Source organism: Cupressus sempervirens, chromosome 1 (assembly GCF_028749045.1).
Source record: "Cupressus sempervirens isolate cs-2001-9-10 chromosome 1, ASM2874904v1, whole genome shotgun sequence".
In the NCBI taxonomy this organism is placed as follows: Eukaryota; Viridiplantae; Streptophyta; class Pinopsida; order Cupressales; family Cupressaceae; genus Cupressus; species Cupressus sempervirens.
This window is the reverse complement of record NC_143118.1, coordinates 366,278,531-366,287,916: the sequence shown is the minus strand read 5'-3', so window position 1 is coordinate 366,287,916 and position 9,386 is coordinate 366,278,531.

The window sequence follows — 9,386 nt, the reverse complement described above, 5'->3', positions numbered from 1 at the left end:
TTGGTTAATTATGTACAAAAGATAATTGGCCTTACCTATGACTTAAACCAGTAAGGTTAAGTACGGAGAACAAGGAAAGTCTCTATTATTCATTTCATGAGTACCATATAGAGTTCCACTATGTGTTGTCTATGAGCTTACCATATACAGATGCAGTATCTTAGCACCATAGTGATGACACCTCAATATATATATGATTCATTTATTAGTTATTCTTAGTGCAATTTTAATTTTGCATTGTGAAGAAGATGTTACTTCTTGCATATTAATTTTAGAATTGCACTATGTTATGTGGTTCAGATATCTGCATTATGGTTTTGTATATGTTTATTCTAACATATATGCAGGTGGACTACGCTTTTTAACTCAGTATGTACTAAGACCCTTTTTGTGTTGTTTTTCATTCTTGTGTGTTTTCAGGTGTTTCAGGTTGGTTAATAAATAGCTAAGGATGACTGTTGAAGTTACTTCTTGAAACAAAATTTGTTACTTGTAGAGTCCATATGTTGGACATAGGCGTTTTAGCATGATATTGTACTTCTTTATTGTACTGAAGCCATTATGTATTAACATCATTATGGAAATTTATTTAGATGATATCTTCTTCTATTTTCAGGTCTATGATTTGAGAGTGACTCAATCATTGTTCTTGTTCTTGTAATATGATGAAAAAATTAAAATTTTCTATGGTTCCTTATGCTTGTTCATGGTTTCCTAGTTATTGTCTTTGTTTAGAGTGGCATTACACTAGCTACAACTAATTATTTTGCAATGTGGATAGAAGCAGTAGCCTTGAAAGATGCCACAAAGACTTTAGTAGTTGAATTCCTTGATGGAATTGTTACCAGATTTTGTGTTCCTTCAACAATAATATTTGACAATGCCAAATCTTTTGTTAGAGCTCGTATATGTTCTTGGGTAGTTGATCATGGAATATATTTGAATGCATCCTCAAATTACTATCCCCAAGTCAATGGCTTGGCTGATTCCTTCAATAAGAACCTGATCAGAATCATGAAGAGGACCGCTAAGGACAACTAGAGGTGTTGGCATTCAAAATTAAGGACTGACCTTTGGGCTAATAGAATTACACCTAAGAGAGTAATAGGGAATTCATCTTTCATGCTAGTATATGGAAGGGAAGCTAGGCTTCCTATTTCCTTTGAATTCCCCTCCCTTGAATTATCTCATCACTTGGAGCTAATTGAAGATGATGCCATGATAGTCAAGATGACATAATTGATGGAGTTAGAAGAAAAGAGACAATAGGCTATGAAGACACTTGAGTTACATCAATAGAAAGTGAAAATAAATTTTGACAAGAGAGCTAAAGCTATGGTTTTTAGGGAGGGAGACCTTGTTCTAATGTGGGATGCAGATAGAGCTAAACTAGTCAATAACTCCAAATTTGATGCTATGTGGAGTGGTCCTTATGCTACCACTGCAAGTAGGCCAATGCTTTCCAACTATCCAGGCCCAATGGTGATGTCCTACCAATTCTAGTCAATGGAATTTACCTCAAACCCTACTTTTAAAGAGGTTTAAAGTTTTCTACACACACACACACACACACACACACACACACACACATATTAGGATAGTTTTTCAAGTTTTCCAAGAAGTGCATGAGCATATGCTTTTCTTTGTGTGAGATAACAAATTTTGAATTTTTTGTAGTTGCATAGGAGGGAGGAGTTGTAGTTTTTGTTGGTTTCATGATGTGAAGGTTTCATGTTTTTTATGACTCCATATCTCAATGGATGCTTAAATTCATTGGTCATATTCTTAGTCTGCTAGCATCCCCTCCAAGTGACCAAAATTGTTAGCTATTTTTGCCCTTATGCCAAAATTTGAAGTTTTCCTATTAAGCATGGCCAACGATCATATCTTTTCAAATTTTCAAACATTATAATGTTATAATAATACATATAAAACCTTGGGTTATCTTTATATCCAATGCCTTCAAGCTATTTCACATCATAAACACCTCAGTAGCCTGCACCTTCTCAGTCATCCAATCTTCCAAGATTAGCAAACATTGTTTTGTCACTATGGAAAGTTGTGTGAAAAATTTTCCTAGTGACATAATGACAATGTGACACACATCTGGGTGGGGCCTCTTCATTTGAGTCATGCACAATAGTTAGTGAAACATTGGGAATCGTAGATTGAAGATAGATCAATGAACATTTCTTTATCACTGTGAAAAGTTGCATGAAAATTTTTTGTGGTGACATAAAAAAAATGCAACACATGTTCTAGTGGGCCCATCATAGTTCATAAAGTGTTGTATTTTCTCCACCATAAGATTGAAGATAGACCAAGGGCTAGCATTATGTCACTATAAAAAATTGATAGATCTTTAGTCATAGTGACATAACAATAGCCTAACATGTGTCCTTGTGGGCCTAGGTGGTGAAGCCAACACAAAGAAAAGAAAATCAAATGTCACTACATAACACATTCTAGGAATGTTGGAAAGTTAGTAGGGAATGGTAAGTGAGCTAAGTTTAACTTGAAGGAAAAGGGTGGTGAATTAGTGGTGGCAATTATGATCATAGTTTCACAGAGTCACTGGCATTTGATGTTAACCAAGAAAACCACAGTGATGATATGAAGGAAAAAATTCATGTAGTCATTAGGTCACAATAGTTAGTGAAATAAAGAGAAGAAAAACTACAAAGAAATGATAATAGTTAGTTTGATGGGTTCATGATTTTGCAAGGTTAAATAGTTAATTAAGAATTAAAGGTGGTGAAGCTATGACTAGGGCAAAGGCATGGGTCAACATAAGTTTGAATGGTGGGACGAGGTGGAATTTTTTTTAATATGGTTGGACCATGTGGTGAAGCTTGAGGATTGACTCCATTAATTAATTGATGAAATGGCTAACTTGGCATGGCAAGAATAAAAAAAAACATCTCTTTAGTGGCAAATCTGATATTCTTGATCATCTACAACCACTTACAAACATTCTATATGTCTGATAAATGTAAGTGGACACTCCATCACTGCCTGGTTATCAATCTACTTGGTTAAAACATTAATGGCCATCATTTTTGTCTTCTCAATGCTCTATTTGATGAATGATATGTGTTAGTCAAAATGCCTTCCCACCAAAAATCAAATTTAAGTAATAAACTACTTAATAGTTGTCTAAGGTTTTAATTTAGCATTGGCTTTATTTCATATCATGACTTAGAATGTTTTAAGTCATGACCATGCAATTCATACAGTTGTAGTTTGTTGAGTGCTAGCTAGGGTCAAGGTGGCAAAGGTGCAAATGCCTTGTTTTTACTTGATTGCATAGTTATGTTAACATACTATGGTTTAAGCTACGATAATGTAGAAAGGGAAAATCTTTAATTCTTCAAAGACATATCTTGCATTGTTAGATCATCCAGATCTATGACCAATGCATGATCACCACAAGTCACGAAATAGTTAGGGTTTGAGTTGTGATCAAGCGATTTCCCTTGTTTCGCTTGGTCCCAAAGGTCAGAAAGGAATCTTAGGTTAAACTGGCAATGGTGGACATATGATTAAATCTGAACCTTTGCAAGGTCATGACAGTTAATGAAAAATGCTAAAAGCAGGTTGCAATGTAGTAATGATTAGTGGATCACAATTTTACAAGTAGTAACTATTATTGAAGGAAGGTGGTGGTGAGGTTGTGATTGCAGATGGTTAAATGCAAGGTATAAAGTTAAATTACTTATAGAGTGGCATAATGGCAAGAAATTTTTGGTCCATGTGGCAAGACTTGATGGTTAAATCTAGTTGACCAAATAACACAACTAAATTTGGCAAGAATAACAATAGTGGAATCAACTCCTTGATGATGAACCTGATCTTTCTGATCTCCTACAATGACTTTCATCATTCCCTAGGTTTGATAAATGTAAATAAATGCTCCACTACCACCTATTGATACATCCATTCAGTTAGAAGTTAATGACCACCATTCTTGACCTCTTAGAGCTTTGTTTGGTAAAGAAGTGTTCTTCTAGTGCATGGATTTGTGTTGTAATTAGATCTTCTAGTTTTTTAGTGATTATTCTCTGTAGATTTCACTACAGTGGTTGAATTTCATCTTATGATGGAAGTTATCTAAGTTATGCTTGCACTATAAAAGAAAATGTTGTAGGGTAAAAGTACAAAGTTGTGTTACCTTTCAAACTGACTTATCAAAACAATTGAATTTAAGTATTTCTATCTAAAAAACATTTTTTTTTAAACATATGATCTTGATAATTTTATTCTAGCTAACTTATATATGGTTTCACACTTTTCCAATTGGAAATATCTATTAAATACATGTTTTATACTAGTTAGTATCCAATTACTAAAGAAATACAATTATTTTAGAAAAATGACATTTCAGTAACTCTTACTATTTGTTATGATATTTTTTAAATAACATATAAACACCATTTTATAGAACTTAAACTCAAGAATATTTTCATATAGAGTTCATAGTGTTTTGATTAGATATAGTATATTATAATTAAAAAATTCTAGAAGTACATATTTTAACACTAGAGAAGATGTCAATTTTGAGAAAGAAAACAATACTAAATCATATTAAAATTTTAAAAAAATTATATGACATTCTAGAAGAGAGAGTCCTCTTCCAGAATCTATAATTTTTCTTTTGGTTGGAATAGATTTATTTTGAAAAATGTGGTGGGAGATGAAAACTATTGATTTGAATAAGTTAAAATTTGAATTTTTATACAAGAGAAAATATAGGTCTAAAGCCAATTTTTATTTTTGATTCTTCTAGGTACACATGTTATCTATAACATAATCTGAGATCGTAGGGAAATAAGTTTGTTTCATGTAGTTTTGTGGTGGGAACTAGACCCCTAATTTCTAGTGTTTTTCATGTTAGGAATAACGTGTCTCAACCTTGGATGATTCCTATTCTTATTATTTGTTTTGTACATGTATTTTTTGAAAATAATGTAATTAAGTGTGTGTGTACATGTCTAGTTGGAATGTTGATGTGTCACTCCACTTGCATGTGTTAGCATCTTGAATTGTGTGTAAGGAGATCATGAATGAAATGGTTATGATGGATTCCTATGACATGTAAGAGCTATCTTTGAAAGATTTGATGATGGGTGAAGATGGTAAGATGTGGCAATTGATCATAGAGTGATGTACACTCAAGTCTCCATCTAGTGTGTGGGGTTCAGGGCATTGCCCCAAAAATTTTTTGGGTTCTTACGTTTTTGGAGAATGGTAAAACCCTAATATGGTTGTTCTTTGGAAGTTTCCCTAAAAATAGAAAGTATAAGAATTTTTAGGGTTGTAGATAAGTGAATTAAAAAGTGTATTATTGGTTGCTATTGAATAAGTCTTCTGTATCCTAAAAGAACTTGCACTGCAAGTGTGTTGTAACCTTTGTGTTGAAGATAATACATTGTGTAAGTTTTGGAGGGGTGGGGTTATTTTACTGAAAGGTTTTTCCCCACTGACATATCATTGTGTTTATGTATTTTCCTTCTCTATCTATTTTTTGTATTCATGATTGACTGCAATATTATTGTTTACATAATATCAAGTTTAAAATTGTAAGGATTTAAAAATAATTTGCACAATACTTTCCTTAAGAGATTAGTGTAGGAAGTTGTTTCCACACTTGAGTTTCCCTACATTTTAGCAACAAAAATTTATCTTTAAAAAATAGGAAATTATATAATTTCTTATTCAAAATAATTATTAAAAATTATAATCCTAAACTTCATCCATTTCTACACATTTCTTTAGTTTACTTCATTTTCAAATTGTAAATAATAATACTAGTTTTATGTCATTGAAGGTGAACAACTATACTTTTGTTAGCCTTTTCCTTTGTAAAAGAGTGACACCAGTTTTTTCTTTTACTCTATACTCTTTCTTAGGGTTGAATCTTCTCTATTTATCTAGTATTGCCTTGGCATGTGAGTGTAAATTCCCTATTTGCCTTTGAGTTATATGACATTTTGTCTTATCTCTTTCAGTTGTCAATGTACTATGCAAGCTTTGTCTACCTCTCTATTAGTTTGTAGTGATTGATTAGGGAAGTATTGTACATACTTCATAAATTCTTTTTGGGTCATGGCTAACATTGTGGCCGACATGTTGTAACCCCAAAGTGGCATAAAAATACCTGTATAAAAGGGCTTAGGGTTAGGGATTATTTCATTAGAGTGATGCAAAAATGGTTCTTATAGTGGTATTGAGCTGTAAGTGATTACGGATTGTAAATAGGTTGTAATCACTCGATCATAGTAATATCAAACTTTCTATTTGGTGGAAATAGCCTAGGGATTGGGTGAACCACGTTAAATATTGGTCTCTTGTATTCTTTTCTATGTGATCTATTATTTTCTGATATTGGTTATATTTGCATGTAATTGTTATTTCTATCTATGGTTCTGAACCACCTCATAATAGGTGTTCCATAGTCATGCGCTAGGCCTGGCTTAGGAATAATCTATTCAAGCTAAGGACTACTTTTCCCCTACCATGAGGTGCATTTAGATTGTCAACCCAAGGACGTATACTTGAAATGGCCGGCACAGTATGTGCACTAGGTACCTTGATGAGTCATTATGCTTGTGCTGCAGGAAACTACACTAGTGTTGTGGAAAGGAAACTAATGAATCTATGAATGTTGAAAACACAATGACAAGATAACAGAGATTCCATCTTGACTCATCCACTAGACTATTCTCACAGATGTTGCAGGAATGTTCATGAAGTGTGATGCTATAGGAAGGAATTAACTAGCTACATCTTACTTAAAATACTGCTAATGCTAGTAAAATGAATCTATTCTATTCTAATCTAATCCACCTTCCAAGTGGACCCCCTTGGTTGGCTTCTCTAATCTACCAACATAGGATAGAAGCTAAAGAGAACTAATTCGTTTCATTAATCAGTCATTACATGATTCAGAATTGTAAAACACAACTGCAACAAACTATGAATCAATTTTCTCTCTTACTCGATAAAACTTATCAAAAACCAAAAATTAAAACTTCACACACAGGAGTTGATCCCGACATATATAGGGAATCTACTCTTTATTACATAACAGAAAGTAACTATCCTAAGTTAAGTCTGCAGGAGAGAATATAGGAGAACAACTGAAAGCGAAAAGGAAGGATAACAGAATTGAGGAGAGAGCAATGAAGTCTCAGCATCTGCTTGTTACAATGTAAATGCAGAGAAGGTAATGGCTCGTAAAAGCTCCTCCTTATTCGCTACCATGTTTCCTGGAGTGGTTATAACTTCCTTTTCATGGTTTTTCCTTGATGCTCGTTTCTCCTTAAATGCGGCAACCAACTTCTGGATTCTTTTGCTCATCCTTTAATCCTTATCATCAGGTTAGTTATGATATAAGATATATTTGCAAATAAACATCCATCAAACTAAATTCAAGCATAAGAATGCACATTTGGATATTTATATGAAATACTGCATATTAGATATAATTTAGGCAAAAGATGACATAGTTTTTCTACCCCATAAATCATCAAAGGTTTATCAAACATAGGCTTATAAGTGTTAAAACAAGGATAAACAGAGTATCAAAAAGTATCTTAAACATAACAAAATAAAGGCATTTTTTTAGACTCATCATCTGCCCCCTGCTAAACTAATGCTTGTCTTCAAGCATTACACTTCTTTGTCAAAGATCTAAGCTCCCCAAATTCTTTCTTTCCCTTTCTGTTGCTCTTGAAGGTGTAATAGAATCCTCTAGTCCTTTCCCATACTTCTCACATGTGGTCTTCCTGCAACTTATCAAGTTTTTCAACAACAATATCATACAGGGGCCATAAAAGCATTGGAGGTTGCATGGTTAAAGGACACCATAGCTCTAGCCTTAGTTGCTTTCCTAGTTCTAAATATTTTGGAACTCGATATAGTGCTGCTTCCAAATTAATAGGACTATGCAGCTCTAATTTATTGAGAGAATTAGGTAACCATGCCCATCTACCTCTTACTCAAGTCATAGCTCTCTAGAATGCAAAGTAGGGCAAATTTTCATATTCGGCATACACTTTGGCTCTAGTAGCAAATACCTTCTTTCTAACTTCTGGATTACTCTTCGCATAGGTTAATGTAAACCAGTCTCAGAGCATTACTTCTGGTTGTTTACTTTCTTCCCTCAAGGGTAAAGGTTTTGTTCTCTCCTCATCTCTGTAATTAACCAGTTGTCTGTCATAATTCGCCTCATTAGACATCCATGACATTAAAGATTTCAAATGCACATCTCCTATATAGAGCAAAGGATTCCACTCAGTTTCTATAGTAATGACAAAATTATGAATATACAACTCACACAATAGATTTTGTTTCCATGGTGGTAAGGTTTGATACAGCCCATAAAACTCTTGTGTGATTTTGAATTTTGCATTTACATTTCTGAGGGTTAACATCAACTCAAACAAAAGATATTATTCTTCTAAACAAAAAGCATATACTCAAGGAGGTGGTCTGCAAGCAAGAGCTTGATTAGCTAATTTAAGTGCATGTTCCATGCGTTGTTTCTGTCTTTCTAGTTGTTCTTTCAATTCTTCAATCTCCTCATTTTATGATGTTATGATCTTGCTCATTCTTTTCTTCTCCTCTTTCCATAGTGCTTCAGCAAATAAATTCTATCCATATAATTGGAAAAGGAGTTTTTGCAAGGTGACGGTACTGTTATCCTCTTCATAATCCTTTTTCTTTTTCTGTTCCTGCTATAGATGTTCTGCCAAACTATTGATCCATGTTGACTTATATGGGACTAAGGCAGTATTCAAATCATGACAGTCAGGAACTACTTCATTCTCATGGCTTGAAACACCTGGTAAACCCATTAAGGTTTCTTTAATTTCTTGCTCACATGCTACAGGAGGATTACCAGAAGCTTCTGTCATCTCAGTGTGAAGGGGAGAATGGTCAGAAATTATCTGCACAGGAGACTTTGGAGTAGGTGCTTTAGACAATATAGGATCTTTAAAAATCCGCCCTCTCATTCTTGGGCTTCTCTGCAAAGGAGTCTATTCTTGTACTACTGTCTTTTTCCTACTTTTCTATTTCGGTATCACTGCTGCAAGATTAGTTGTTGCAGGAACCTTCTTTTTTTTCTTCTGTTGCTTAATTGTAGGACTAGGTTTTTGTTGAGCAGCGGTTTCTTCTGGTGACTTCCGTTTCCTTTTAGCTTTACTAGTAGTGGGTTTAGGAATGTCCTATTCAGGTGGAGGCACATTCTCTTGAGTGGAAGAAAATTCTAGTTCAATCCCTTGTGCGTTTTTTGTTTCAGCTCCCTCAACATTTTGTTCTGCACGCTCACTGCTGGGAACTACGTTTTCCTCACCCTGCCGTTCACTAGGGTCAACTTGGGG